Source organism: Teleopsis dalmanni, chromosome 2, assembly GCF_002237135.1.
Source record: "Teleopsis dalmanni isolate 2A chromosome 2, ASM223713v2, whole genome shotgun sequence".
NCBI lineage: Eukaryota > Metazoa > Arthropoda > Insecta > Diptera > Diopsidae > Teleopsis > Teleopsis dalmanni.
Genome location: NC_051847.1, coordinates 88,980,149 through 88,987,603, shown reverse-complemented (window position 1 = coordinate 88,987,603; position 7,455 = coordinate 88,980,149).

The following is a 7,455-nucleotide window of genomic DNA, read 5'->3' as shown; positions in this document are numbered from 1 at the left end:
TAAGCAACGAATTATGTATATTTTATATTAAGAATACACTATAGTAAAACATTACCATTGATTTTTTTCCTTTTTAACTAAAAAACAAAATACACAGAAACATTGTAACATCAAAGCAAATCAATATAACAAAATTACTATGAATATTGTAAACAAAAAAAAATAAATATAGTGTTAATCAATACATAAATCGAAAACGTAAATATACAAATAGTAATGTGTGTTGCAAAATTATATTTATAAGTAACTGAATCGTTATTTACTTCAGATTAAAAAAGCGTATTAGCATTTTAGTTTTTAAATTGAAATTGAAAAGTGTAATTCGTATAAGATATAAAATTCATTAGTAACTAATGTTTAATTTTATATAGATGTGTGATAAATGCTTTTAAACATTTTAACAAAAATTATTATATTTAAAAGTAAAATAATAATTAAATATTTATAATATTTTAAAGTGATGATGGATAAAAAGCATATTAGTTATAAGTTTAATTCACTGCAAATGTGCGTACACAACCGATTTTTAAATATATAGATGTTTGAATAAAATATATAAATAATCATATATAATTAAGTTATACAAGAATAGAAAAACAAGACTATAATAAAACAATTACAAAAATTATAATTACATCTGTTTTTTGTTTTATATATACATTTTCTGTTGATTTATTTTTATTGATGATTGTTCGAATGTATTTATTTGGATTAATACATACAAAAAAAATTAATATTATTTATTTATTTACTTAAGCTTTATTTAATTAGAACTGACAATTTCATTATAATCATTCATATTTCATTACGGAAAGAATATGGAATGAATAGATTCAAATCAATATGCTGAACTCATTTTCTATATTAAATACCTACTCAATCGATCCAGTAAAAGATTTATTAATTTTAAAAGCTAAATCGACTATATAAGAATTAAAAATAACTCATGGTGTTTATATATTGAAATAGTATTTCCAATAGGGTTTCTATTTAATAAATTTAAAAGGAAGGTTTTAAGAATTTTTAAGAATTTTGTTGCTAATTTTAGAAAATGTGTCCTTGCAAAAAATTTTAATTTCATTACGAGTAGAATTATTTGAAATAGAAATTGTATGAAATTATATAAGTATATATATTTTATACATACTTATATATTTTATATACAATTTGTATATTATATATTTAGTTTATAATTACATTTTCAATTTATATTTATATATCTGTTTATATTCATACTTTTTCATATATATATTTTTATTTTTTATAATTTTGTAATATTTTATAATTAATTTTATAAAATACATATTTTATAATACATATTTTAATTAATATGTATTAATAATATACATGTATAACATACATATTACATGTATTTATATATAAATATTTTTTATATTCATATTTTTTATATATGTTTATTTTCATTTTATTTATATTCTTTTTATAATTTTTTTTTTAAATTTATTTATTTTTTTAATACAATAAAGTTATCATGAAAATCGATCTGTTATTCACAATAAGAAATTTATATATAAACATAATTGTTTATAAAAAATAAACTTTATAATATTAAAATTGAAAATTAAATTATTTTTATATACATGTAGCCTGTATTATTGTATTTGTTATCAACTAGAATTTACAATTAAATTAATTTAAATTAAATTAAAATTAAATTGAAGTAAACTAATTAAAACAATTAATTTCATGATATATTCTCTACTGATTTTTAATGTCTTTTTTTTTAAAGTGTTGTAATATCATTATTTTTTTCAGTCTATTGTATGATCGTGTTCAATACTATTTTTTTTTTTGAAGCATTTTAAGTCTATATAAGTAACAAGTTTCCTTCATTTTTTTCTCTATTCATTTTTTCTCTCTACAGTATTTTGTTAAACTCTTGACTATATAACGAGTTATGCATTGGTTTAATAGAATAGTCGAATTATACATTCATTTAATATATTAATCGAATTATACATTCGTTATATAGAACGTTAATGTTAATGACAAAATTTTGTTGTTTTATAGACTATTATAGATTATTTGTTATAATTATGATTATAATGTTATAATTATGCGTATAATTATTGTCGTATGAAACTTTAATATTTAATTTAATAATTTAATTTAAACTCAAAAACTGGTTATTTAAAAAAAATTTTTTTTTTACTATCATAAGTCTATTTAAATAACTTATGATTCATAATGTTGATATTTTATTATTATTGTTAAGTTCCTCAATTCTTACACTGAAACCTAGATGTGTTGTACTTCTTTCAAGGATCCATGTTTTTCTCCGAGTCCAATTAACTCGATAATATCATACCGTCTTTACCGACGGTAGAAGATTTATTTCTTTAGAAGATTCTGAAATTGGTTAAATTTTAAAATAAAAAATACTCCTGCAAAAGTAACTGTTCGTTGAGTAGGATACGTATTCACATATTAATTAAACATACTATATACTTTAAAAAAATCTCTAGAATAACAAAAATTTTCTTAATTGATTTTTCTTTTAAATTAAACAAAATAATCTATGCCTATATCATAGATTTTTTTAGTTAGTTTGAGTTTTTAGATAAAACAATATTTTTTTTTAAATTTTTTTATATATTTACTTATATATTTATAATTTATTTTTTTTTTGTTTTGATAAAATAAAAACTTAATATATATTTTTCTTATTAATCTGTGATGTACATAAATACAAAAAAAAAAGTAAATTAAGATTATAATACAGAATTTAATAAGTTTTTTTATTTAATTTGAAAAAAAACTAAATAATCATACTTAAAAGAATTTTAGTTTTCAATTCAAAAGAATTTATTTATATAATTTAGATATAAAAATTTTTTAAATTAAATATAGAAGTTAATAAAAAATCAATAAATACATGTTTAAATAATTTATAAACAAATAAAAAAACGGGTACAAAAAGAACAGTTTGTAAAATATGTGGAAGTCATAAGAAATTCTTTAGGATATATAAAAAAAATGTCAAGAAATCAATGATTTCAATGATGTATTATTGATTCCACATTGTTTTTGTAAATTAACAAAATTAAAATAGAAGACCAAAGATAGTTATTTTTTTTCTTTTTTAATAATTAACTATTAAAAACGTTGAGAACTACAAACTTATGTTCATCGATAAAATTGAAATTAATTAAAAATCTCTAAAACTAAAATAAAAGTGAAAAAAATATTTTCTTGAAAATTTTGTAAATTAAACATTTGAAAAGATCATTAAAAAATATTACTATATTTTCCTAAGCCCACTTATGAAATAACAATAAAAATGCAAATGTAATATTTAATTAAATATAAAAACCTTATATTTAAAGATAAAAAACTATATATATTAACTTATTAAGGTTATAGTTTTCTAGAAATTGGAACAAAATGGCGTTTGAAACAAAAGATACAAGAGTCTTAACATAAAATATATATTTAGTTTTATTATAATTTAAATAATTTTGAAAATATATTATAATTTAATATACTTTTCACTGAGATTACTAAAGAATTACAATTTAAAAAAGGGCAAATAAATTCTATAAATTTACTTATCTTTTTTTAAATTATTTATTTTGTTTTATTATTTTTTTATTTTATTTTATTTTTTGTTTAATTTTTTTAATTTTATTTTTGATGTCGACATTTATTTTATTTTATTATTTATTTTAATTTATGATGTAACACATCATTTATTTTATTATTATTTTTTATTACTTATATTATTATATATTTTAATACTTGTACTATATTTATATTTATAATCTCATTAATTAGTTAATTACTTATAAATGTAAATAATTTTCATAACTGATTTATAAATTTATATAATAACGTTTATTATCTTTTATATTTATATACCAAAAAAAAAAAATTATCTTTTTACAAAAAGTAAAAATATTTTTTTTTTTATATTTCTTAAAAATATATTTAATATTTGATTAAAGTGTATATAATTTGTTTTTCAAAATAATATTATAAAAAACATTATTTTTTAGATTTAAATATTATCTCATATAATTTTAGTGATTATATTAAGTTTTAATTTTAATAAATTCTTAACAGTGCCCCAATATATATTTTTGTTAACATATATGTGTAATAAATTATAAAATAAATTTAAAAATTAAATTCTAAATTTGAAATTCGTTTAAAAATTTTCGTTTAAAATCCGTTCCATAACATACAAAATTGCAATTCTGATACAAAGTTTAAAAAAATATATATAAATAAAAATATATACAAATTTTATTTTTAAACAGAGTCAATATATCTTTCTATTTATGTATTGTTTTTAAATAGCAAAATTTTTAAAGTAAATTAAAAACAGAATACTATTTTTAAAAAGTCAGTAAAATAATTTTTTTTAAACAGATTTAAAGAAATATTCACATTAAATATATATTAAATAAAACCCAGAATGTTCTTATACACACTAATATGAAAAATAATAAATAGAGATATATGTATATTCAAAATATTTACATTTAAGAAGTAAACGTAACTATATAAAAGCTTAGTTATGTCTATGTATCTATGTATATGTATTAAAAAACTATCAAATAATTAATTAAATTAATATATATGAACATTTCATATAGTCATTAATAAATAAATTGTTCAGTAAAAATAATGAAAAGAAATTTAGTTTCTTCGGCGATATTTAAATTTTACATAAAAATTATTAATTATTACAAAAACAACATTTATTTACACAAGCTTTTTATATATACATACATAAATATATATAAATTAATGGAATAGAATACTATAAGAACAAAATATATAAATGTATAAATTAATAAACGATCAAAAATAAAATGATATATTTATTAAATGGACTATTGAATATTTTTTTTTCGTAACTATTGCCTTGGTTTTATTGTATTATATAATTATTATATAATATATTTTTATTATATTTTACTTTTTATTAAGTTATCATAATAAATTTTTACATACTTGAACTCTTCAATAACAGATGGCAATGGCTTATTGCAGAGTCTACTCTATTTTAAGTTTCAGGGAATCAAATGGTGTTATAAATATAAGACTTGGCACTTGTGGGTTTATTTGTAGGTATAGTCTCCTATAAAGAAGAATGTGAAATACTTTGACTTCATATATAGTGATGAAACTCATCTGGAAATTTAATATTGAATATAGAATAAGAAACTAATATTGCTGTGCGTGTCTGCAAGCAGCGGTGTGTATCAGATGGGACCTAATTTCACAAATTATGGACTTCTATGGCGGCTATCCATTTAGAAATCTTTGAATTTGAAGTTTTTAAAAAGCAGCCTTTCTTTAAATTTATGTAAAGATTTAAAGATTATTCCGAAATAATCCCTAATCTACTACTGTTGAAATTGGTAGGGAAGCAAATGGTTGCAGCATCGGCGCTGAGATTAATCGACAACCTAGCCATACTTCTATGTGGAACTACTGGAGTAGTGGTATGCTAGAAATCGATCACTCCGTTTCGAAACTTAACTTTATTAGACACTTTAAAATACGAGTTCCACCTACATATAAATAGAAAATACTTATACAGCGAGGGGACTGAATCTTTACATACACCGCTTCAAACTCGGCGAAAGAATTTGCTTTGAGGTCTTCTTGAAAAGAGTTAGAACTAAATATGTCTGTCCTTGTTACTGACGTCCAGATATATACTCTGTCTATAGTATTTAGCAGGCAGAAGTACTTACAAGCAAAAAAGTGACCTGCTACTTAAACAGACACGCGATAACCAAAAAAGCATTAAATATATACTCCGATAGTTAAGCTGCCATCACATCAATGAACTTGGTAGTGTTAAAATCAATGATTATTTAAGATTCCCTGCTACATCTAAACGATATCAACTTCAGTTTTCAAGGTTTGCTTAACATAGTTCCCAGGTCATAAGGAAATTTCTAGGCCAATGAACTAACCAAACGGAATACTAAACTACTATTCCTAAGGGTGTAGACAGAATCGGGATGAGAATATTTATTGTCATTTGTAACTTGTTATTAAAGATCAATTTTATTCAAAATACCAAATCATTCTGGGGAAACAAACTTACTAGCCACAAGTTTATAAAAATATCGCATTTAACAATTTAGACCATGGATCTTAATTTCTTGGAATAACTGAACCAAAGCTAAACTACCACTGTGAAAAAATCTTAAATTTTGTATGCGGGGTTAGGATATAGAGACGAATAACATATAATAATACTAAAACAAACAACTGTCTTCACTACTCATAATTACAAAAAATGGTGAGGTAATGATCTTTCATATGTTAGATGGAAAAAATATACCATATATAAGTTTTTGCGATATGAACTAAATTGTTAATTGTAGAGTTTTATTCCAAATGGATAATAATATAGCTAAGATAGCGCAGTTATGCAGCTCTTGAGCTGCAGCATTAAATGGGCTATAATTTACTTGACTTATTTTTTCTACTAATTGATAATATAAAGATTAATGAAGGTGTAGTCATCTCTTATACATACGTTGTGTATTATCCAAAGCACTTTTTTAACCAACTTGCACTTTAAACATATTTTGTACCTGTCACTACTGTAGATAATAATTAATAACAAACATAATGCTGCACCTGATTTTAATTCTAAAGCCATATTTAAAACATTGTTTTTAAATCGATTTCAAACCTACGTCAAGAAATATTTTTAAAAAAAAAAACAAACAACATTTAATAGAGAGAGTATAAAGTCTATAAGTACTGCCCTAAAATAATAAACGAAATATTCCAGATAAAATGCATATGCTGCATAAAATATTGTTTAGTATTTGCACCATAGCTAATCTTAGGTAAACTATGGAATCCAATGAAAAAATAGAATAATTAAATCCACAATAGTTTAAATCGACTGTTAACCCTATAATACACCGCTAATCTACAAATCAGATTTTCACTTAATGTTATGTTCGCAAAGAGCATTATCAAACTCTGTGTTGTATTTATTTTATAATTTTACCTATTTTACCGAATATGAATATATAGAATACTGAACAAGCTTATTCAGGGTGAAATTCTAGAAGAGGAAGTGGAATTTACTTTCACGTATGTACTTTTTCACTACATTTCCGAACATTTCACGCTAATTAAGTTTATATTCAGACTAGTTGTAGTTGACTATCCACAATTGAATGGGAGAGGATTGATGTAATAAATATTATGTCAGCAAAAGTAAATCATATAAAATCAGATGATCTTTAAGTCAAAAATTATGTTGATCTTAATTTTTCATCGTTTTAAAGGTTTAGTACGTCCAAACTACCGATATATGTATTCAGTAATATGTACTGACAATTAAATTAATAAATATTCTCAAACATCATTGATAGTGAATATCAGCTGTATGATTATTTCAAAAATTTACTTAATTAATTGAAATGTTACACATTTTTTTTTTTTGAC